Source organism: Callorhinchus milii, unplaced genomic scaffold, assembly GCF_018977255.1.
Source record: "Callorhinchus milii isolate IMCB2004 unplaced genomic scaffold, IMCB_Cmil_1.0 Scaffold1, whole genome shotgun sequence".
NCBI lineage: Eukaryota > Metazoa > Chordata > Chondrichthyes > Chimaeriformes > Callorhinchidae > Callorhinchus > Callorhinchus milii.
The window spans coordinates 127885005-127911314 of NW_024704742.1; the positions used below are offsets into that span (position 1 = coordinate 127885005).

Here is a 26310-nt window from a genome sequence, read left to right on the forward strand (position 1 = left end):
AAATTAAACGACAAATACCATTTTCTCAGAGTTACCATTCGTGATCTCAGTAGATAATAATAATCTTTAATAATCCTTGCATTTGATATAGCACCTTATCGCGTCTTCAAGATGTCTCAAAAGCGCTTGACAGAATATACTGTAACGTGAATTGACTGTATATTTTGAGGCAAAACGCGGCAGTGAATTGCGCACAGCAGTGTCCCACAAACAGCCATGAATTGCGTGACCAAACTATTATTTTCTTCTTTTAAGGGATTATTATCCCTGGAAAAGCGATCCGCCAATCAACTAACAACCAGGTTCCTACTTACTGCTAGATAAATAGATGTGACCACAGAGGCAGTCTGACAGTTAGAGGCATTCCTGTTTATGTCAGTAGGTTGCAATTTCAAAGCCAACATCAAGATTTGGGATTATAGGATAGACTAGCATTCCAGTGCAGTCGGGGAAGGGGTTGTGTTGGACATATCATCCTTCAAATGAGATGTTAACCTCAGGTCCCACCTGCTTGTTCTTCAGCTGAACATTAAGGACTCCCACATGAAACTTTTGGAAAAAAAAGTTTCTCACAGTGTTTAATTGCTTTCATTCGATGATTCCATAAGATTTTGTGTTTAGGATGCTAGTGACATCCAGCGGCAGCTCATCAGTGTTCATCAAGTTAGTTTGGATGAAGAAGGCCCTTTGGGCCATTTGGTCCCATCCTTCCAAAATACTCGCCCTCCATTCACCTAATACAGTATCAAGCTTTTTTTAAAAATGAGTCCAGTGTCGTGGTTTCAACCATTCTTCGTGCCAACCTGTTCCAATTGTCAATTACCCTCTGCGTAAAGTTCTGCTCCAACTTTCAATTTGAAAGCGAATATTTTAAGCAATGATTTGCAAGCAAACTAAACCCTTAGTTCTGTCAAAAGGGAAACAATTCTCACAATGACCCCAACGTTCAGGATATAGCGAGTGATATAGAGAATGAGAATCTCGTGCACGTTAGACTCTGACATGGCCTCAAATGTAGCTCAACCGTATCTAATAATGGGGATTGTGCATAACAGACAAGGAGGCCTGCAAGCTGTGGTCTCATCAACAGCTGCCCAAACACGTGTATATATATATATATATATATATATATACAGTCCCTCACCATACACCAGCTATCACTGAAAGTCAATCACACACTTAACATCCTCAAAGATCAATTGAGCTGCAATTCACAAGAACGTATCTGTACCAGTTATCAAAGGATCAACCAAATTCCATGCATGGAAAATTTATTTTGGTCATTACCCATCTGAAATAATCTGCAGACTCACACATTAAATGGTACTCAACTGTTTATGTGCCTTTGAACGAAATGTATTTGCCTACAATGCAAAAGCTCTTTTCTGCAGAAAAGCAGAAGCAATTGAACTCTACGGAGATTGCATCTTAAGTGATTAATATAAAAATTAGTACATAGTATTAGAACTTGTTTATCTGAAAACCTCGGATTGCAATCCAGGCACACCAGCAGGTTTAGCATTGTGGCAAAATTAGCAAAGATGACCAAACTCCACAGATAGGCATCTCCAAACACCTGACTAGTTAATTATCTCCATATATGTTCATAAAACAAGCCAAAGAAACAGTTGATGGGCCCTCAATGGCCTATCAAGTTTAAATTGTAAGTAGCTGAACCAACAAAAACAACTTGCATTTATATAGCGCCCTTCATGTGAAGTAGCGTCCCGGAGCGCTTAAAACAATGTAATATAGAAAGGCTCCAGATTCAATCCCTCTAGTGTGCACGGTTAGGTAGTATGGTAACAGCCTGGCTCAGTTAGTAGTACTCTCGTTTCTGAGTCAGGAAGTTACACGTTCAAGTTTGAAGTCTGAACTTTGAGCTCATAGTCAAGGTCAATACTCCAATTCCTGTCTTTCAGTGATTCCGTCCTTTGGATGAAAGATTAAACCAAGGTCCTCTCTGCCTACAACAAAAACAGAATTCGCTGGGAACACTCAGCAGGTCAGGCAACATCTATGGAGAAAGGAAAGTGAGTCAACGTTTCACAACCCTTCGTCAGAACTCAAATCTGCCTGTTGGGGTAGATGTTAAAGATCTCATGAGACTGTTCAGAAAAGAGAAGAGAGTTTGTCCCAGTGTCCTGGCCGACAATCCTCCAGATAAATAAATTGAAGGTTTTAGTTTTTGGCCGTTTGTCAGATGTTGCTGCGTAAAAACTGGCTACCACATTGACCTACAAATACAGTCACTACATTGTACAGAAAACTCTCTGAAGTGCTTTGAGATGTTTCAAAATGTTATGGTTGCATTTCAAAATCATGGGTCAATATTGATATTCTGGCACTGAAGATGTAATATAAAAGATGCAATGAAGCTTCATTGCATCTTTCCATACACCACTGATCATTCTATTGTTGAACTCTCTGTAATTTGGCGCGGATTCCTTTTAAGCAGGGTTTCTGCGTGTCAGATACCCGGCTGACAATACAAATTCCACTTTCCCGAATTAAAACATTTCCCTCCACCACGTTTCAAACCAAAGTGAGTGCCAGCGGGTGAGCGGGAACACCTCGACTCCAATCTGCGGCTTCTGGATTCGGGACGAGCAGCGCAACTAATCTCTCTCTGCCGGACCATTTCAAGAATGGCCAAGTACGCCTGCTATTCAGTCTGAAAACACAGAGTAGAAGTATGATCCTGCAAATAATCCTGCACAGAAAAGGCAAGCTCAGTACGAGACATATAGCACTTAGCTTTTAGTGAAAATAAACGTTTCCATTACAAATCCTTAAGTGGGCAAACTTTGTACAAAGCACAAACAGCCTCTTGAACAATACTTCAATGGCTTAGATTTTCTTTCCCCCCCCCTCTGACCCCCACGCCACACCGAGTATGAAAACTCTCACCAACTCATTGGCACTCCACAGTACTGGTGAATGACATGTTGGCAGGAAATCAGAGTTGTTCACACATTCACCTCTCTTTTGCTACATGACAGGACTCTACCCTGCAACCATTTGTGTTGCCATGGAAACATTTGGTCTCCAGTGAATTAAATATTTGAAGGATGCTAAATAAGTCTGAGAAAATATTCAGTGTTTTATTCAACCAATTCAGGAGCCTTTTACAGTTTTGAAAACAAGCTCCCTTTACTCAGTTCAAGCCCATCTTTGTGTTAATGTTGGCTTGGTTTTTTTTATTTCAAACAAACTCCTGGGGAAATAAATACAAAATATTGTTCAGCAAAACGTGTGGCTTTTCATTGCAAAGATACTGCGTGCCTCTGCCAATAATTTAGTGGTTAACCTCTTTTTAATAAACTTTCTCTAATTTTGACCTACCAATTAATATGTTTTGAATTTGAAAAACAAACTAGCTCATGTTCATTTCACTGACTTCTTCCTCCTCAATAATATAAACAGCCTGGCTCGCTTACGTCTCATCTCCATTCCCAATTTCATGTTGCAAATTTGAAAGGTCAATGTTTATAGCAGATGTATAATAATAATACTAATCAGTGCATTTTGTACAGTTCCTTACTGCATCGTCAAATCGACTCAAAAGTGCTTCACAAGATTTACTATGAAGTGTAGCATCCGTGAAATTTGTAGGTGAATGCAGCAGCCAATTTGAGCACAGCCACATCCCACAGCCATGATGTGAATGACCAATTTATTTGCTGTATTACGGCTTCACAAAATGCCTTGCAAATCACCAACAGGCTGAGCAAGTTAGTCTGAATGGGAGGACTTTTTACCATTAATTTTCTACTATATTTTATAAGAGAAAGCTTGTGTAAATCTGTCTTGCATCTGTAACAGTGAGTTATATGATTGCCTTGTGCTATTTTGAAATGTTGTAATGTTCCAAGTAGTACTGTTTGTGATAACTTTAGTTGGCAGCATCTCCCAATACCTGTAATACCATCTTATGGCCTCTTATTACTGGCAGCTTGGCTCAGTTGGTAATATTCTCGCCTCTGGGTCAGAACGTTGTGAGTTCAAAGCCCCATGTTGGAACTTTCACTCACAGTGCAGGCTGACACTGGGCAGAGCGTTGCATGGTTGGAGGTGCTGTGTTTCAGATGAGACGCTAAAGCCAAGGTCTGTTCTTGTTTGTTCAGAGGAAAGTTAAGAGTTTCTCCTGGTATCCGAGCCACAGGGCCTTCATCATTCATACCGCTTGTGTGATCCCTAGTGAATACCATACCTTCCATCATCCTATTAAACCAAGGAGTTGCTTAAATAATTCCAGTGTCTTGGCTTCAAGTCCTGGTAAGCTTGTTCCATCTGATGATTATACTCTATGTGAAGATATACCTCCTGGTGTCTGTCCCAAACTTCTCTTCAATTCCCTGAGCCTGTGCCCTTTTGCCTTGCTGCCTTAGCATATCTGAAAGCATTCTTCTGGGTTTAACCTTCACATGAGGGAGAAGGGTATGTGAGGGAGTAAGGAATGGGTGAAGACTCGTGTGGAGTATTGACACCGACATGGACTGGTTGGGCCCAGTGCCCTGTTTCCACTCTATACATTCTTTCTCTTTTTTGTTTAGCATCATATGTGGAAGCTTAAAGGTGGCAATTAAATTCAAATAACCACACTTTTATCCATGAAAAACATCTGAGCCACATGAGGGAGAGGGTATGTGAGGGAGTAAGGAATGGGTGAAGACTCGTGTGGAGTATTGACACCGACATGGACTGGTTGGGCCCAGTGCCCTGTTTCCACTCTATACATTCTTTCTTTCTCTTTTTTGTTTAGCATCATATGTGGAAGCTTAAAGGTGGCGATTAAATTCAAATGACCACACTTTTATCCATGAAAAACATCTGAGCCCTGGGCAATGCTCCACACCATGTTCCTTTTAGTCAAATTGACTATTTTGACAAGAGCTCATAAAATAAGAACCGTTGATCTCAACACCCAACAAAAAAAACATTGAGTAAATGTTCAGTCACCAACCAGTTTCCTTACTTTAATGACTTTTCTTTAATGAAGAGACAGTGAGAAAAATGGGTTTACTTTATGGCAATTCTATTTTTACAATAGAAACTTGGTAATGGAAGATTGGTTAGTTACTGATAATCTGACTCTGCATTCGTATTTTTGTGGTTAGATCCCATAGCACTATTCGAAAAGAGAAGGGAATTTCTTTTGGCTCTCAGCCAACAATATACCAGATAAAAATACTTGCATTTGGTATAACACCTCATTACATTATCGAAACATCTCAAAAGTGCTTCACTTAAGATAAACTGTAAAGTGATGTGGTAATGCATTTTGTGAAGGAATACAAAGCCAATTTGCACATTACAATGCCCCACAAACAAGGAGTGAATGACCAATCTCTTTTCAAACAGTGCCATGGGATCTTTGACACCCAGCTAGTCAGGCACGTGTAGGGACCTCAGACAATGTACCTGATCCCAGCACTGCATTGGAATGTCAGCATAGACTGTATGGGTTCCAACTCGTGATGTGGGGCTTGAACCCACATCCTTCTGATTCAGAGGCAAGAGCACGCCCAACTGAGCCAGGCTGACACCTGCCTGTGCTGTTCGTTTTTGTGGCTGTTTTGGGGATATTGCAGTGTGCAAATTGGCTGCTGCATTTGCCTACAAATACAAGATTACGACAATCTTGGTTGAAGATGTAAATTCCTGAAAGGCATTTCAACAATATGATGAGACAGGGTGTATTATTAGTCACCTCTCTCCTTCCTCACCCTCTCTGCTCTGTGTAGCCAGTAACTGCATATGTGGTGACTGGTTTGCCGCGATTCAATGCGTCTTGATCCGTTGCCATATATGCACTTAACGGCAAGTGTTGGAATCGCAACGAATCAGGGGAAATTAAGTTCTTCTGCGCATGCGTTGATGGATCAAGACGACATTTCCCGCAATTCAATGCAGCTGGCCGGTAAGTGCGTATGTTTCGATGGGTCAGGGCATCATTTCCTGTGATTCAATGCAGCTTGTAAATATGGGAGTAATGGAGGATAGCAGACCGGCTTCAACCAGTTAAGCGGGAATACGACTAGTGTTTAGAAAAGAAAGCTAAGTGTTTTTGATCGGAAACTGAATGGAACTCAGGTGAATCTACAGCTTAGGCGATTATACAATGTATACAGGTAAGACTTTTGCGAGTTTTACTAAATGAAGGGTTGAGCTTCGACAACTGAATGTCTTTTTTCCACCCCTGACCTCACTTATGTACTGTATTCTTTCTAAAAATAAAAAAGGTGCTGTAAATTCTTAATCTTAATTGCTGGAAATGTTGGGAAAGGATTTAATTTGAACTGTAGTTCAGTACATGCAGGCCTTTCATTCGATTTCCTTCAAGTAGCGGTCAGCCTTTGCAGTAACTAAAGACAGTACTTATTGTCCATGCTCATTTATGTGAAGGAGGTTATTATTGGAGAGATGCTACTTCTGCTTAATCACAAAAATCCTATTGCCTTTGATGCAGAGGTGTCATTGATATCAGCAGTACCCTGAAGGTCTGCAAGCCAAACATCAGACGATGACTGGGAGTACTGATATTCTCCCTGCCATGACATCAAAAGGAGCCAATTAGCAGATACTGAGCATGGCTAATTTATTTTAATCAAAAACTTTCCCTTTGCTCCTCGAAAATCAACTGATAACTGAAGCCTGGAGCAGAGAGAGAGAAAGATCACGTGAGTCTGGATTCCACCTCACATCTGAGACGACATTAATTCTAAAAGAAAATTAGAGCCTTCAATGGAAAGAAAGCTGAGTGTTGGAACGAGTCCCCCTCACCATAAAAAGTCAATGAAGAGAAACATAAATAAGTGACCCATTGTGTGAAGCGCTGTGAGACACAAGTCTCCATATCAAACACAAGCATTTTTTAAAATTCCAGATCTTATTACTCAATGTACATATTTTTCTTTGTCCACTAACTGTCCCCCATTACTGTGCATTGTCGGTGTGGTTGGTCTCGAGGGATTCCTCCTTCAGTTGAGGTTGTAAATTTTTTCCCACGATTGACGACCTAACCTGGTATAGCCATTGCCTCTCCATTCCTCTCTCTCTCTCGCTTTCCCCTCCCCTGTAGTGGAGCTTTCTGCTGTCCCAATGGTGCTCCAACCAAAGGTCCGACATAAATCTGCAGAAACTCAACAGAACGGAATGCCAGGTTACCCTCTGACCTGAGCCTCTGACCTCCAGACAGAGGAGTGAATGCTCTCACTGATAGGCTGCCATTCTCGCACAGCTCAATCTGCTCTTCACCAACACAAATGGGGGAAATACAGACTCATAAATACTGCCCCTGACATCAACAGAACATCAAAGGCGATTTTTATGCAATTGAATCATTTGGGGATTTTTTTTTAAATTGCGGAGAATGCAATTTGGGCTTTGAAGCTTTAGATCATGAACGTATCAGCATTCCAAATCCTGGAGACCCTGCGAAATCCACAGGCCTTTCAGCTCTGCACAGACTTCGAACCAAATCACAACATTTCAGTCGGCCGTGAGTCAAGTTGAGAATTAGTCAAATGTAAACATGCAACTTAAATTATCTCAGAATTTCCACTGGGTCCCAAATGAATTTGAATATCTTCATCTACTTCGCCATCTCCCCCGGAATCCCTCTGACTTTCCCCTTCCTTCTCTGCTTTTAAATGACACATTTTTGAATGTGTTTTCAGCCACTACTTGTCCCTCTCCATCCCCCCTTCTTGCACATATACACACACACACACTATCTTCCCAGGCAGGCTTCGCTCAGTCTTTGTAAAACACCCAATGTGAAAAATGCTATACAAGTGCAAATTGTTGAAATTGCTGTTGACTTGGAAAGCACTCTGGAGAATCCAATAGTTTAATATAAATGATAAATAATACTTGCATTTAATGTTGCACTTTATCACAATGAAATGTCTCAAAGTGGTTCACAGGTAATTGATGTCAAGTGTAATGACTGTTCTTGTTGGCAAACATAGGAACCATTTTGCACGCAGCAAGAGCTCACAAACAGCTAATGTTTCTGGAGGATTTCTGACCAGGACACCCGAAAGAAACCACTCTCTTTTTTAGAAAAGCATCACAAGACCATTAACATCCATCCAAAGAACAGGCGGATATGAATTTCATCTAATGTCTAAGCCAGTAGTGGCCAACCCATGGCCTGTGGGCCAACAGGTGTCAAGAAGTGGCCCACTGATCATTTGCATGGTCTGGGTAAGTCTGTGTTAAATCAACCTTTTATTCCAGTAGCTACTGAATAGTGACATTTATGGCGTGGCCCTAAATCAAGAAATATTCAATCAAGAAAAAAAAATTATTTGGTTGGCCACCACTGGTCTAATGTCTCACCTGAAAGCCTGGATGTCCGACAATGCAGCTCTCCCCAGTGCTAGACTATCGTGTGTGCCTAGAATGTGAGTTCCAGTCCCCTCATGGGGCTTAAACCCTCAACCTTCTGACCCAGTGGCGAGAGAACAAACAACTGAACCAAGCTTAAAGTTCAACACATGCTGGCACCAATTGGTTAGAGGTAATGAGAAAGACTGATTTCATCTACAGCTATGTCTAACCCCACCATTTATTTGTGCTAAGGCATCAAACTATGAGGACACCTCACATCAATGAGTTTGTACATGCAACAGAAATTTAACACATAAGAGGTTTCTTTTGTTATTTGTACAATCACTGAGAGAAAGCTGTGCTGCTGTGTCATACAAACTGAAACTATTTCTCAATCGCTGTTCTGTAGTCGATGTGACCTCTTCAAATTAAATATCCAGGCTTAACAATGCTCTAAAAATAACAGGAAGTACATTCCTCTCAAAAGCATGCGTAGCTCTTTGCTACTGTTCAATTAATCATTTTCCCAGGCCTGTACCACACAGCAGGCACTTGTGCACTTGCCTTGTAGGGCAAGTGCCAAATTAGCATAGTTTTCCTGGATCTCACTTCTGTCTGCCCGGGGCAAAGAGTTAACTGAACGGAGCCCTAATTTTTCACAATCTAGGTATTTTACAATGGCTCCTGCTCTCAGTAAAATAGCTAATGTAATCTGCCTCTCAGTTTGAAGCAAATGGAAAAGCCCAAACGTTACGGAGTATAAATAGCTTCAAACAGCTCTTTCAGGGCAAGGTCAAAGAAACGGTAACGTGCGCTACTAAATCATCCAGAAACTGTCATAGAAACAAATTGTTTAACATAATCTTCAACTAGCCTTCAGGGCAATAGCAGTTGGATTTTGCACAATTCATGTTTTTTTCATACTGCTGGCTGGCTCCCTTCAGAGCTCGACAGCACTCTCCTGGGCTTATTTTTCGCTAACGCTGCATTGTCCAACAACAGCTACATTTTAATAAAAGATTTTGTTGGGGGATGGGGATGGGGGAGTGGCACCAGCAGGTCTTTTTTTTTGGGCGATACTGCTTTAACTCATGCACTTCACTGAGTGCCCAATCTCTGCAACCTGCTGTGGGGAGGTGCCAAGCAGAGCAAGGAGGGGGATGGAGCAACCAGACACACTGTCCCACACACTCAGTTCAATGGCAGCACTGACAGAAGCTGCTTACTTGCCTGGCTGCCATCTTAACCGTACAAAACATAGGAAAACAGGGATAGGCGGAGGCCATTCAGCTCATCGAGCCTTTTCCAACAATTTATTAGATTTTGGTAGATCTTTGGATTGCAATGCCCCACCTTTCACCACACTCCTTAATCTAATCCCCTTTTAAAGGGAAAATATAATTTTCCACACAGCATTATTATGGGAACTGAAAATGTGACTCAAAAATAGGGAGAAATTCCCTTCTTGTGCTGAATAGTACAATTGGGATCTTTCATATCCACCTGAACCAGTGGATCAGATCTTCTCTGTAAGAAGCCACCTCTGACAATGCAGCCCTCCCTCAGTACTTCAACAGCGTCGACTACAACAAGTTGCTTTTATAACTATGAGCTTGAGTCCCACATGGATACCTTGTGCAAGTTACAAGAGGCCTGTGTTGAGACAACTCCTTCAGGCCAGACCAGGCAGAGAGAAGAAGGAAGGCAATTGGAGGGGAGGAGGTTAAAAGCTTGGGATCTTGAAACCAAATTATTTTACACAAGTTTGAATGATCCTGATCCTTTTAGAAAAAAGACATCAACAGAAGTTTAGAGTCTATTTCAATGTTAACCAAGATTAATAATAATCCTTGCATTTGATATAGCGCTTTTCATGTCTTCTAGACATCCCAAAGCGCTTCACAGAATATACTGTAAAGTGAATCGATCATCCATACAGTTGACTACATCAACACCAGCTCCATGTGGAGTCCTGTAGCTCAGTGGTTAGAGCACTCATTTCGCAAGTGAGACCTGGGTTCGATTCCAGGCAGGGCGAAATCTTGGGCTTGAGTAACTTGAGTAAGTTTCCTTACTCCACACGCCTGATAATAATCCCTCAAAAAAATAATAAATTGGTCACTTCAATCCACGACTGTTTGTGAGACACTGCTGTGTGCAATTGACTGCTGCATTTCGCCGGCAAAAAAAAGTCAATTCACTTTACAGTATATTCTGCAAAGCGCTTAGAGACATCTAAAAGACGTGAAAAGCGCTATATCAAATACAAGGATTATTATTATTATTTCAAGTAAATTGACTTAAGCCTTTTTAAGTAATATTTCAGATTGCCGTCATTCCCTGCTGGAGACTCACTGCGGCATTTGTCTCCCAGGGGGATTACAAGAAAATCCTTTAACCCAATGTTATGCTTACCTCACAACAGACTCCTGTTCTGTGAGCCACTTCAGGTTTACTGCCTGTGGGCAACATCCAACCAGCTCTACCAACATCCGCCAACAAATGCAACGGAACAAATAGCAGCCGTTGCCACACATCTTTTGATTTTTTTAAAACTCATCAGGACCTTGAAGTCATATAATCCAGGCTGACACTCCCATACAGTGCTGGGGGTGCGCTGCATTGTCGGAGGTGCCGTCCTTCAGATGAGGTGTCAAACCGAGGTTCTGCCCGCCCATTCAGGTGGATGTTAAAGATCCCACGGCACGTAAAGAGAACAGAGTTTCTCCCAGTACGCTGGCCAACATTCCCCCAAATGAAATGGCACAGCAATTTGACCTGAATTAGGCCTAGAGAGGGAGATGAGCATAAGCCAGGCTAGGATTCCCTACTTCAGGACTCTCCTATTGAGAAAAGGAATTGATGCTGCATTGATGAACTCCTTCGAAAACGATAAAAGATATTATCGACTAGCAAGCTTCAGTCTCTCCGGTGCAGCTTCTCGTTCCTTTGTTTCGCCCATACAATATACAGTCAATTCACTTTACAACGTATTCTTTGAAGCATTTTAAGACATCTCAACAACATGATCTTGTTGAGATGTCTCAAATTCAAGATTTATTATTATTATTCTGCAGAATCATGGAGTTTTACAGTACAGGAGGCTACTCGGCCTATTTCATTCCAACAAGAGATGAAGATGGCCATGGAAACAGGGGAGGCCTTTCAGCTCCATCAAGCCTGTTTTGCTGACAGGGCAAATCTTCTGATCCCATCTCCCAGTGTTAACCCTATATTAGTATGCTCTAACTGGCTAAGTTTAAAAACTGGCTCTGTGGGAGTATTTAGCAGCCAGAGTTACTGATTTATGGGCCTTTCGTGCTCCCAGTGAAAGGCTGTGCAGCATTAGGTTTCATTCCGACTACAATAAAAGACATTTCACATTGAGAAGTCAGGAAAGATAAAACAGTAAACTGACCAACTCTCCAGAGAGAATGTCACATGTACAGGGCGTTCACAAAGTCCTGTTACCCCCATTTTGTTTCTAGAGTGCACTAGTGGAGTCCTGTAGCTCAGTGGTTAGAGCATTTGCAAGCGAGAGACCTGAGTTCAATTCCAGGCAGGGCGAAACCTTGGGCAAGTTTCCTTACTCCACACGCCTAATAATCCTCCAAAAAAACCAATAATAAATTGGACATTTTCAATCTACGACTGTTTGTGGGACATTGCTGTGCGCAACTGACTGCCGCATTCGCCCACAAATATACAGTCAATTCACTTTACAGTATGTTCTGTGAGGCGCTTTGGGACGTCCTCCCGACGTGAAAAGCGCTATATCAAATGCAAGGATTATTATTATTATAACCAACAACTGAACCAAGTGGAAGAATGATAATTGTATTTAAAAGTTTTTAATTGTAATCAGTACAAGTGTTTAAGTCTATTTAGATGCCCAGAAGATCAGTGTGAGCGCAATCAGTTTCATGACAGATAATGATCTGTCACCATGTTCGGTATGACATCTTCTATAACATGATGGAGTGACAAGACGAAATGCATCCCTGACAGCTTGTTTCAGCTTCTCTGCAGTCTCATATTGCTGTTTTGTAACAAGGGAGTAACAGGATTTTTTGGACCCCTGTACTGCTTACTTCCCTTGATAGGAACAGGAGTAGGCCATTCAGCCCCTCGAGCCTGTTCCGCCATTCTATAAGATCATGGCTGATCTGTACCTCAACTCCAATTACCCTCCTTGTTCCATATCCCTTGATACCTTTACATAACAAATATCTATCCACTCAACTTAAGGCATCCTCAAAGGATAACATTACAAGTGATTTCATGTGTCGTTTTCATAGTAAGCTACTCAGGTTCCCCTTATACTCTTAGCTGGAAGTCGATTAAGTGGAGTTTAAGTTGCTGATAGCATTAAAACAATTTGACTTTATAGCAGTCTTGTGCTGGCATCAGGGCAGTTCTTTGAAGCTGAAAGATGCAAGGCTTTGATAAACACTCTTAATTTTTGTTTACAAAGATTATCACACACCAGCGCAGAGAGATTATCGCTTTGTATAAATCTCACTCACCCTCTGAGATTACTGCCATTAACTTTCCTTATTGAGACACTTTCTGGCAGTGGTAGTAGTACTCCGAGATCGATAGCAAATCGCACCACATGTTGACAAGCTTTATCACTGTGCAAAGGCTGAACATTCGTACCAGCCACATAATTCACAGCAGTACCAGCAAGTGGACCTGAAACAAAGCTCCTGGATTTCTCTGCTGGTGGCCATTTGTGTATGAAGAGGCACTTCATGTAATGAGGGTCTTAAGGTTTTCTCAGAGAATCCTCAACAGATGTCAGCTTGGCTCAGTTGGTAGCACACTAACCTGTGTATCCTAAGGTTATGGGTTAGAGAGATCTGTTATAGGTTATATAGAGAAGTGAGTTTCTCCTTGTGTCCTGACCAACAATTGGTCATTCACTTCATGGCTGTTTGTGGGTGCATATTGTGTGCTGAGTTTGTCTGCAAAAACAGTCACTACACATTAGAGTAATTCTTGTAAACTTTTTGAGACATATTGGTGACGTGTTACGTCATGGTATCAAATGCAAGGAATATTATTATTCAAGTTCAGGCCCCGCATCAACAATTGAGCTCACAGCTCAGGCTGATCTCCAGTGTAGTACTGAAGGATTGGTGCCATCCTAACTAGTGGTCTCTCTGTATCGCAGCCTGCTAGCCCACGGGATCTAACTTTATGAGGTGGGGGTGTTAAACTTTGCTTGAGGTTGAGGTGGGAGGGTTTGGGGGTGAGCTGCACCTTTGTTTGTTATTATGGAGGAGTGCTTTTTCATCAGGGCAGCATCCTAGTCAGTCACGTTTACTAAACAGTGACTAATCTCAATGGGTTTATTGTTCTCGGGTGAAGGCCTTTTATTTGCATCTTCAAGAGGATCCAAGGTACCTGACAGGCTGAGCAGGATATGGTCATCATGTGTTGGGTAGGGGCAACTTTGGGTGGTTTCAAACTGCTATTAGAGAAAAACAGTTCAGTGCTCTTTGTGTTTGTGTGTGTGTGTGTATGTGAAGCAAGCAGTATCTGGAGCACTTCTCCAAAAGATATGCAGGAACTACAGACTCATTTCAGCCCTAAAGGCATACTGCTCCTTTTACTGGACTGTCCAGGTTGCGGAGTTGACTTGGACAGCGATAAATATTTATCAAGAAGTATGTCAATATCCTTTACTTCGTATCATACATAGGTTTCTCTGCATTTTCTCTTCTCACACTTTGCCCAGAAAACAGTCATTGCACTTTGCAGTATAAACTGTGAAGGACTGTGGGACATCCTGCCAATGTGAAGGGTGTTGTACCGAATGTAAGAATTATTATTATTTATTCTCACACTTCCATAGAGAAACAATGCCCCACTTTGGAACCCAAGACACCAAATGCATAACAGGAGCATCTCACTGAAACAGATAAAAAATGTTTTCTCTTCCCTGTATTAATAATAATCATAATAATCCTTGCATTTGATGCAACACCTTATGAAAAACACCCTGTGTTTTTGCAGGAGTGTAATTGTAGGCAAGTACAGCAGCCAATTCTCACACTGTAATTGAAATCATAGAATTATACAGCACAGAAGGAGACCATTCGACCCATCGTGTCTGTGCAAGATCTTTGAAAAGAGCTATCCAAATCAATTCCACTCTGCTCTCTCCCCATAGCCCTGCAAACTTATCCTCCCCAAATAATTTTCTAATAGGTTTCCCTATTAGAAATGTCAGCCTAGAATACAAGATCAATGTGGCAACACGGGGCTTGAACCCACAACATTTTGACTCAGAAGCAAGCTTGCTGTCCAATAAGCCAGGCCTTTGCAACCCTCTTTGAAAAGATTGTAGGAATGGACTTGGCTAAGAATAGAGGCTTTTTTGTCTAAGCACAAGGAGGATTCTAACATAGAACGAGAAAGAAGGCGTGCCTTTCCATTAATAACCACTGAAACTATGCATTAAATGCAGGGGAGTAACCAATACTTTTGTGACACATTCTGGGTCTGATGCATGTTGCAGTTAATGTGCTAACAAACATTTGTATTAATTTGTCATCAAGCTAACCAGTGATTATCCTGGTTAGTTTGCTGCCAACCAACAATTTTACTTCGTGATTTATGACCATGGATTCTGGACTAACGTAATAAATTTCTATTCTTGAGTGTGAAAGCCTTGATCTTATTTTAGATTAAAGATTAAATGCTCCTCCGTGTGCTGGTAAATTTTGAGTCAATGGGATTTTCACGACAAGCGTACGTTATAATTTATAAGGCAACATGTGTTAACTTACTGGTTTTGACAACTCCAAAAGTTTAGCCTTCCTGGCCATGTCCCTAAATAATCCCAGGAATTATGGGGTTAAAACTCATCTTCATACATTCTTTGGTCTATCTTTTCTCTCTCTCTTGCTTCCCATTCTTTAGTTTTTTTTCATTCTTCTGAATTTAGACTGTTCCTTTACCTCAGTATGGGTCTGGGCAGATGTCCAAATTTCCCTCCCATAGACAAAACAATTCCACCACATCAATACTGCCCTTTTTTACACCCTGAATGATTGATAATGTCTTCTCAGTTCTCTGCGCTTAGAGCCCTTCTCTATTGGGGATCTATCCTCTGTGGGAAACAAACACTGCAGACACAAGGCACGGCACCCCTTTGGTTCTTTTGAAACAGACCCTACTCCAGCCATTCAAAACAGGCCCGACAGGTCCAAAGCAAACAAACAAATGCATACCAACAGTTATTTCTGTTGGCCCTTCACAGGTTGCAGATCGCCAGCAGGAAAGACAGGATTTAAGCTTGCACTGAACTGATATGTCTCGTCACCTCATTCTCCACTTCCCACAGAAAAGGGAAGGGAGGAGGGAGGAGGCCTGATTGCATCTGTCAGTTTGCTGACAATAGGCCGTCTTGTAAGCACTTCCAACACTTTCCCAACAGTTCATTCAGACACATTAAGAAGTCCTCCATCACACATGATCGGACTCAAAACAGATATTTTGTTGAAAGAAAATGTACACAGATAGGAATGGGCCAAGTCTAATAAAAGAATCTCACCACAGAAAAACTGATCGGCAACTCCAAAATAGCCATCAAAGCATTGTGCGAGACTTAAAATTGCCACGGTTGAAAAGGAGGGCAGACCCAGAAAATGCACCGTAATCTGTTGTAATTCATGGTCCGACTACATTTGCTGTACTCCATCCTATTCAAAGAAGGCAGCTGCACAGATAAGCTGCATTGAATCAGAAAGTACATTACAGGATTCTCAAAGTTTCGTCCTAAAAGTTTAGGCCTTTGGTTTCGTCATTTCGCAACGTAAAACAATTTGATCTTTGGTATCAAGACAACACTCATAATTTGAAGATTTTAAGAGGCTAAGATACAAAAGCTTAAATAGAATTATCAGAGGAACACACTTACTTTGAAAGGAGTTGAACAATTCAGTAACATGGGAAAAACCTGATTAGTGGAGAGAAGGAGGCTTCAGTCCTGAAATGATGTAATCAAACAAAGGTGTAGTTTAGCAAAACCAGCCACAGACCAGTTTCATAGCCCATAAAAAGGAAGTAAGTGGCACTTCAATGGTACAATGAGAAAAGCTTTACAACCTCAGCCTCATCAACACAGGGTGTCTGTTTTCATTGTGAGCCGAATAACAGACCTCTGAAAGGCCATAAAACACATTCATTGTCTTAAGAAAGAGGCATTTACTCCCAACCTAACACAGTCTTCTCATAAGGACTCTTTTGTTCACATCGCTTTCAGAGAAAAAAATATTCTTCACGTCTGCACACATCTGTCATTTTAAGGAATCTTATCATCATTGTTCTGTAGCTCAGTGGTTAGAGCACTTGCCTGGCATGCGAGAGGACCTGGGTTTGATTCCCAGGCAGGGCGAAACGTTGGACAAGTTTCCTTACTCCACACGCCTCTATTTACCTATCAGTAAGTAGTCAGTCGATTGGTGGATCACTTTTCTGGGGGTAATAATCCTTTAAAAACAAACAATGATTTATCAATCAATCCACCACTGTGTGTGGGACACTGCTGTGCGTAAATGGCTGTCGCGCTTTGCCCACAAAATAGTTAATTCATTTTACAGTATATTCTGTGAAGCACTTTGAGACGTCTAGAAGACGTGATAAGGCGGTATATCAAATGCAAGGATTATCATTATTATTAGTTGTTCATCCAGAGCAGAAACTCCAATAGCAGAATTCAAAAAAATCCAGAGCTGTATTTATCTTTCAAAGCACAACACTATGCAGCTTCTATTATCTCTGTGGAACCTAAGTTTCCAGTAAGGAGACAAGTAAAATTTACTATCAGTGTAGGCCTCAAGAGTGCTCATGTGATCTTCAGCACGTCAAGCTTGTAACCCTCCTCCACCCAGGGATAGCAGTCTCCACTGTGCCATTCAGAGGCTGAATTGATAAATGGGCTAAAAGTCCTCTAACACAACACTGTTTAACAGCCTCTTATGCAATATCTGTCACACACTGAGAGTCTGGTGCATTACTCTACAGGAAAAGATTAGACCACACCAAGAGAAAGGCATTTGGAACCATGAAAGGAAACCCCAGGGAAAATGTTCAATGCAAAAAAAAACTCTGAAATGTAGGTTAACATCATTACATGAAAGAATGATTATAATACAAAACCAGGGATCTGACATTATCAGATAATTGCTTCCCCCAAAAATGTACTTCCTATTGTGAAGGAACGAACACCCATAAGGTGTTAATTGATTGACTGTTTGCAGAAACTAAATAATTTCCTTGATCAGACAGGGCAGTGTTGCCTTTACAGTGGTTCATTTTTAAGAAATTATAAAAATACAATTTGCTTACTGACTGACTTATTTATGAAGCTAACCTATTAAATGGCTGCCAGCATGGCTTCAGAAGAGTCTGACCAACCTCATAGAGGGTTCCGAGGAAGACACATCCCAATTTGACAATAATAATCCTTGTAGTTGGTACGTTGGGATGTCCACCTGATGTGAAAGGCGCTATTCAAATGTAATTTTGGTGGTGGTGGTGTTGTAGTGCCTTTGACATCAGAAGGACATTCCAAAGCCCTTCACAGAATAAAGTTGTAAAGTTTTTGTGGCTCAACTAAATAATGGGTAATCTTATGATGTTGTGCACCTAGACATCTAAGAGGCATTTGACAAAGTTCACGCTTCTTTACAAACTAATGTCACTCGATAGCAAGGATAAGACCTGTACATAGATTAGTACCTGTGTAATCATAATCATCCTTACATTTGGTATAGTGCCTTATCACGTCGGGGGGATGTCTCAAAGTGCTTCACAGGAATTACTGCGAAGTTAAGTGACTGTGTATTTGTAGGCTTAAGTGAGAGCACAATTGCACACAACAATGTCCCACAGAAACGAGTGACCAATTTTATTTGAGGGGATATTGGTCAGGACACTGAGAGAAACTCCCTTCTTTTTTCGAATAGTGCCATGGAATCTTTAACATTACCTAAATAGGCAGACCTTGGTTTAATAATCATCCAAAGGTCGGCACCTTTGTCAATGCAACCCTCCACCAGTGTTGCATTGGATTGTCAGTTTAAGACTGTAAGAAACCAGAGGAGCAAGCCAAAATCTTAGTAATAGAACTCACCAAGGTATTACCTGGCTAACTAACCACTGGTAAAAGAAGTTCAAATGCAAGATACTGCACCTAAGAAGTACACCCATATTCTCCATGTACACCAGTAATCCTTGTATTCGATATAGCGCTTTTCACAATGACATTCTCAAAGCATATCACAGGATATACAAATGTATTGACTGTCTATTTTTAGGTAAATAAGGCAGTCAATTTGTGCATGAAGCAAACGATCAGCATTATCTGGAGGATTGTTGGCCAGGACACTGGGAGAAACTCCCTTCTCTTTAAGAATAGCGCCGGGGGATCTTCAACGTCCAACTGAACAGACACAAACAGGATAAAATTTGCCAATTGTAAAGTCAAAAGAGACTGAGTTTTATCAGTTGATTAATTGCTCATCATGTCAAAGAAGATGGGGCAGCAGTCAATAAGGTAAATGAGATGTTGATGTCCATTAGCTAGGATGTACTTGGAGAACTGCGCGTATTCTGGTAGCTTAGACTTGATGCAGTTGCCTAGGCTCCAATGCGGTTGATCCCTGGTGTTAGAGGGACAAGCTATAAGGAATGAATAAATAATCTAGGGCTCTTCAGTCTTGAAATAGGAGTCTCAGAGGCGACCTTATAGAAGTATACAGAATGGGACAGATAAACCAAATCCAGAATAATACTTTCAGATATACCAAGGGAGCAGGGCTGGAGGGCACAGAGTTAGAGTTGTGATTGCAGAGTTTAGGAAGTATTTCTTTTACACAGCAGGTAATTTGAACAAGTTACCAGGAGAATTCGTAGAGGTCAGGAGTTTGGTTGGATTCATTTTTTTAAGAAACAGCTTGATGCTGTATTGGAATGGGTGGAGAGTGGGTATTCTGGCAAAATGAGATCAAATAGGCCCAAGGCTTTCTTCATCCAAAGCTCTATTGAGTTGTTTTCATTCATAAAGTTCATAATTTTTAAAATGAACTAGGACTAAATTGCTGTAAACTCCAGACTATTGACCATAATGGTATCATTGTCACTCCAAACAATCGCTGGACTGACACCAAGATCGCTAAATTGCACCGGTGGACAGCATGTAAATTAATCACTACCAGAAAGCGACCTGTAATAACAGTAATAAATATAATCCTTGTATTTGATCCAGTGCCTTTTCACAAAGTCAAGGCGTCTCAAAGCGCTGCACAGGATACAACGTAAAGTTGAGTGACTGAGTGTATTTTATGGGCAAATGTGGCAGCCAATTTGCGCATAGTAATGGCCCACAAACAGCCATGAAGTATATGACCCATGTTATTTGGGGGATTGTTGGCCACGACACCGCAAGATACTTCCTTCTCTTTTTGAATAGTGCCATGTGATCTTTAACACTCGCCTGGCAGGCAGACGAGACCTCGATTTAACGTCTCATCCGAAGGACAATTATTGACCATCTCTTCAGAATACCCTTGATTTGTGATAATCATGAGCTTGAGCTTTCTTTGGACCAGACACACAATCAAATAAATCATCAAAAGGTGCTGGAGGTAATGCAATATGCTTGAGGGAAAGCAAAAAGGAAAGGAAGTGAATGCCCAATTGTATTGGGAGGATTGCTAGCTAGAAGACTGAGAAAAAATCCCTTCTCTTTTTGTGCCTGCGAGCGATCTTTAACATCCATGTTTAACAGTACAGCGAGGACTGCAGTTTAACATCCTATAAAATAACAGCACCTCCAACAGTGCAGTGCTCCCCCAGCACTGCATTGAAGCAACAGCCTAGACTAGACTGGACTGCACTAGCTGTATTTTTTTGTTACAATGAGTTGCTTTATTATTTGAGAGATTGAATCACTTCACAGTGTACGGTGTATGTTTTACTACTCACTGTTATCACCAAGTCTGTATTTTCCATTTAACATATCTTAAATTACTTTATATACAGAGTGTAATACTCTTGTGTAGTTACAGATTATCTTGAATGTGTGCCAGTGTTTACTTACTTTATTCCTAGATATTCCTTACTGTCTTCTCCTTACATTATGGAACATTCCTTTATAACCATTGTATACAACATCAATAAAAAATGCTTGCCTGTTTGTGGTTTGTGTTCACCAATTGGCAATGTTCAGCAAGCAGTCATTTGTTTGACCTGGGACCACACAGTTGCAAAATAATGTAATTGTATCAGAAGTTTGACAGTGCCAAATAATATTTTGGGGGCCAGCTGGGTGTCTGATACATGCCGAAACCCATCATCATGATTAAGAGTATCCAAGTCAGACTGAGAATTCCATGCACCCCACCTACACATGAAAATGACTGACTCTGAAATGAAATGCACTCTCTCCATGGAGGGATGCATTCTGCTTACCAGAGCATATTAAGCGCAGGTTTGCAAGAGCCAAGGCTTGGGACCGCAAAGTGTGTGTTGGGGTACTACTGAAGTTTTACTAACTAAACCATTAGCTTCCCATTGTTTGTCCAGCTAGGACTAGCATAAGTGTAGGGCGCTCTCAAAGGTGCTTCACAAAGCTGATTGAGAGTTTGAGCTGGATGGGGTGGGTGGAGAAGAAACATGGCTGAAAATGCAGTTGAGAATATAGGTCCAAAGGTGGACAATTAAGCTCCAAAGAGCAAGGGCAGGATGATTCAGACCTCGCCCACGATGGGAGGAAGGATTGGATTGGGCAGGGTAAACAAAGTGGACCAGTGAGCAGAAGGAGTTGCCAGGGCAGTAGGATCACAGGAGGTCGGAAAGATAAAGTGCTCACTGAGATACGACCCTGCAAGTTGTTGTAGGATGGGATAAGGCTGCAGAGGCACACATATAACAATGATAATATAATAATCCTTGCATTTGACATAGTGCCTTATCACATCTTCGAGATGTCTCAAAGCTCTTCATAGAATATACAATAAAGTGAATTTACTGTATATTTTGTGAGTGACCCACATCCTAAACCTCAAAACACCTCGAGTCCTCAAAAGGCCTTGTAGAACCTCTTACTGTGAAACTTCACAATCGTGGGTATAATTTGTTGTATTTCTTAGCTGCTTCTGGTAACAGGAAGTATGCCATGCTGACCTGCAGGAGCTCCAGGAGTTCGGAGGTGGTTTATATCTAGAGCCGAGCTCTCGTGGTCCGACGGGAATTCTAACAGGATTTCCGAGTAAGAAATTCTGTTGTCAAATTGCACAGATCCGATCTCTAGATTTCATTGTCATAATAATAATAATCCTTGCATTTGATATAGCATTTGATCATGTCTTTCAGATGTCTAAAAGCGTTTTACAGAATATACTTTGAAGGGAATTGACTGAGAGCCCAACAGCATGAGGAGGGAACTGAGTGAGGTGGAACAGATAAGCGATCCACCAATCGACTATTAACCAGGTTACTACTTACTGCTAGGTAAACAGAGGCATGGGGAGTAAGGAAACTTGCTTAACGTTTCACTCTGCTCAAGAATCAAACCCCAGGCCTCTCGCTTGCGAGGCGAGTGCTCTAACCACTGAGCTACAGGACTCCACAGAATGACAAGTGCCTAAAAATGTCACAATAAACTTCGAAAAGTAATGATAAATGCTTTTATTTTGATATAAAGATAAGCCTATAGTTCAAAAGTTGAATAAAGTGAGTAGAGAAAATAAAATCACTTGGGTTACTCTACATCTATCTCACTCCTGCCTGAAGCCTTCACGACTTATGTGCCTATTGTCACTCCACTTAGTCTCTGTTGGCACTGAATCTCTCCTGTCTGATTCCTGAGGAATGGATTTCTGTGCGTCCGGGGTATTTCAATAAGTATTTACCTGTATCCGCCAAACCTGGTAACCATACCAACCAAAGTGCAGCGATCAAAGGTGAGAGGAAGCTCAGGAGCTAGCTAGCTGTGAGATATGAGGCTCCAAAGGTCACACCTAGTTTTCATCCAAACAACACAGTGAATTTAGGCAACGTGCATAAATACTTCGGCAAGCTTTCCTACTCTCCAACCAAAACACAGCAGCGGGTCATTAAGTAAACGCCAACAAATATATATCTAATCATGCCTAACCTAATCTGCTTTTTTAATTCAAAGTAGCACTTATTGCTATATATGATCTGCTTTCACGAATGAACTTGCTAATCAAACTCAATAATGATTAGTTGTTTTTTTGGCAGAAGAAAGGTTTCATAGGGATTGCAATACAGTAACTGGGCAGCACAGCAACAACAACTTGCATTTATATAGCGGCCTTCACGCGAGGTAGTGTCCCGGAGTGCTTGTAATTTGCAAGTTGCTCTGTGTAACAGTGTCGGTGTTAGAGGGCTGACAGCTAAGCGTGTTCTCACCAGGACGATGGTTACACAGTAGTGATAAGAAATGGACCACTTGAAACACACAGTGACTCAAACATGACCAGGTTAGATTCAGCTTCAGTGTAAATCATCTCCTTTGGCTCTGTCCCAACATTGGTCCTCAACTCCACCTCGAGAAAAAATATTTCCACAAACGGCATCTTGCTGGCCATTGAGATTGCCAATTTAGTGTCAAAAGAATCCAATTTGTGACATTTCTTAATGGAATTCCTTAATGAAAAGAATGCCATTAAAATCCCTGTCCACCCATCAAACCTCTGCTCCGGAAGTAGATAACATTGGAGCAGATTTGCTGTTCATCAGTATTTCTGGGTTTACGCCTGTGCTGTGCATGATAAGTGTAAAACATCACCAAGCCTTTGAGTCTGAGATCTCAATTACCCGGCTGCTAGAAGCTCAGATCTGTTCTGAACTGATGGCTCTTTTAAGTAAACTGTACAGTAAATGGAGCAAACACAATTCACTGTGGTGGTATGGCTGGAGAAAGCACACCTGCCTTTTGATCCTCCTCGCAAGTAGATCATAGCACAATGCATTAACATTGGCACAGTTCAAGGAGTCTGTTTCAGATCTGTAAATCCTGTCCTGCTACCTGGGATATGTTAGCACGTGCGCCAGGCAAGTAATTGGACACCATCTGCTGCACTCAGTGGTTGGGGGGAAGAAGAGCAAATGATGGGCAGATCAGCTATGATTTAGATCAACAGATCTGAAGTAAACTACATCTCCCAATATAAACAGGGTATCAGAAAGTGGCCAGTCATGTGTTCAAACTCAGCAAGACCAGGAGCTATTGGTAAATAAGGTCTAGGTTACTAATAAATACTGAAGATAAATAAAGATTAGAAGCGCATTCAACCAAGGAACAATGTGCTTGTTTCATTACTCAATGGGACGAAGAAGTTAATCCTTAGGATATTATTAATTTCACCTACAAAACACACAGTCACAACACTTTGCAGTACATACTGTGAAGCGCTTTAAGATGCCCTAATGACTTGAAAGGCGCTATAACAGTAATAATAGTAATAATCCTTGCATTTGACACATGCATTTGTAAATATACTGCCAATTCACTTTACAATATATTCTGTGAAGAGCTTTGAGACATCTAGAACACATGAAAAGCACTATATCAAATCCAAGGATTATTATTATATAGCACCTTATCACGTCATTGAGATGTCTCAAAGAATATACTGTAAAGTGAATTGTCTGTACACTTTGTGGGTGAAGCGTGGCAGCCAATTGCGCACAGCAGTCCCACAAACAATCTAAATATAATAGATATATTGTATTATGTCATATATACAAAGATATATCAAATGTAAGGATTATTATCATTGCTCTCTTCTGCAACACCGCAGACCAGAAGTCCTGCCTTCCTCGATTTCTTTAATGATTATAAAAGAAATTCATGTGGAGCACAGCCCACTGAAAACAAACGCTAGCGATCAAAGGGTTAATTCAAATGTTATTTTACTGAACACTTCAGTCAGTTAGGAAGTTCAGCAAAGCAGCACAAAGTTCTCGTGCACATTCGAACAAGCTTTCATTGTTGGTCTGAACTAAAATGACCACATTTTTCTGTCTCACAAACACCACTTTAAAGGGGCAAAGGCCAAACACCCCAACCCCCCCCCCCCCCATGCTTCCGCCATACATTTTTCTGAAGAAAGCTTTAGTACAAGAGAATGGAGTGATGGAAGGCAGCACGGAATATTCACATCAAACTAAACCTATCATATCGAGTGTTTGATTATCTGTTGATCTTCATCATTATACAATTCTATGATTTAGGGAAGTTATTTTAGGATACTGTGTTAGATATAGATACTTAGAGATATTATGATGTCAGCCTGGCTCAGTTGGTAGCACTCTTGCCCACAAATGGTGGTTGGTCAGGGCTAGAGGGGCTCAGCCCCTCTCCCACCCATTAGCTCAAAGGCTGTGTTCTAAGCAAAGCATGAAAAAAATGTCTTACTTCTGAGTCATCCGACCGTTGCTGACATCAATTCTTGTGTATTCCACACTGGTGTGCGACGCACAGTTTGGCTGATGTCACTTCCGGTGTTCTGCGCCCATGGAAGAAGTCACATCAGCAGCGCTTCCTGTGCATAATATTCATGTGCAGTGTGTGGAGAACGACATTTGTGCTACTTGCGATTAGTGTGTATGTGCATCGGTGATGTCAGCGGTGACCTGATGATCCGGACACTAGCCTTTTTTGGATCACAGGGCAGCCAGCTAGTCGGTGCCCAAAGTTGGATGAACCAAACTTATCGTTAGCACAGGCGCATATGACACCAGTCTAATAATAATAATCCTTGCATTTGATATAGCGGCTTATTACTTCTTCGAGACGTCTCAAAGCGCTTCACAAGATCTACTGTAAAATGAATTGACTGTATATTTTGCAGGCAAAACATAGCAGTCAATTGCACACAGCAGTGTCCCACAAACAGTCATGGATTGAAGTGACCAATTTATTATTATTAATTTTTTGAAAGAATTATTACCCCCGGAAAAGCAATCTGCCAATCGACTAACAACCGGGTTCCTACTTACTGCTAGGTAAACAGAGGCGTGTGGATTAAGGAAATTTTTCGCCCTGCCGGGAATTGAACTCAGGTCTCTCGTTTGCGAGGCGAGTGGTCTAACCACTGAGCTGCAGAGGACTCCACAATAAGTGGGGGATGTGGGAGACGTTAAAATAGGATTTCACTATGTCGATCTGCTTTGATTTAGACGTTTTGCCAGAAAGGGAGCAAAAGGAATTCAGCTTGTTAACATACTGAATACATCAGGATTCTCCTTGACATTTAAAAAGTGCACAACACATCAGTAGACAAGACATTAATGTGTTGAGGTGAACCTTGGAGATATGTGCTACATGTTATTCATCTCAATTGGGACCATCTGCTTCTTTGTTAGAATCCCTATGAGGTCTCAGCCACGTCTCCCCGAGGTGGAAGTGAATCAAATGAAACAAGTCTGGTGAAGCCAGGTAGGATCATAGCACTCCAAGGTTAATAGTTGATTATTTTTTTCTTTGGCTGCTGCTAATTGATAGATCACGAATCCTGCACACTAAACAAATTCCTGGGAATTAAACAAAGATTCAGGGGCATTTAAACAATGACATTGAAGCATCAAAGGATCTTTGGGGAATTTGAATGGACCAATAATGAATAATCCTTGCATTTGTCACAGCACCTAAAATGTCTCAAATCTCTTCACAGATAATTGCTGTCAAGTGTAATAACTGTGTACTTGAAGAAAACATGGCAGCCAATTTGTGCTCTGCAAGGTGCCATAAACAGTGTTGAAGTGAATGATCAATTTATCTGGGGGATTGCTGGCCAGGGCATCGGGAGGAACTCCCTTCTCTATTTGAATAGATGAAAAGAGGACCAATGGTGTACTCCTGCCTGAAACACTTCCTCTGTAAGTTACAGTAAAATTCATCCGTGCTTCATGCTGCCAAGCTAC

At 41.3% G+C, this 26310-nt stretch overlaps 1 protein-coding gene and 1 non-coding gene across 3 annotated transcripts in view; one reads left to right on the forward strand and one right to left on the reverse strand.

Moving 5' to 3' along the window:
- setbp1 (SET binding protein 1) overlaps positions 1-26310 on the reverse strand; it is a 177242-nt gene that overhangs the window by 90521 nt on the left and 60411 nt on the right. The window lies entirely within an intron of this gene.
- trnaa-ggc lies at positions 16675-16748 on the forward strand. The gene has a single exon. It is a non-coding gene; the product is annotated as a tRNA-Ala (tRNA).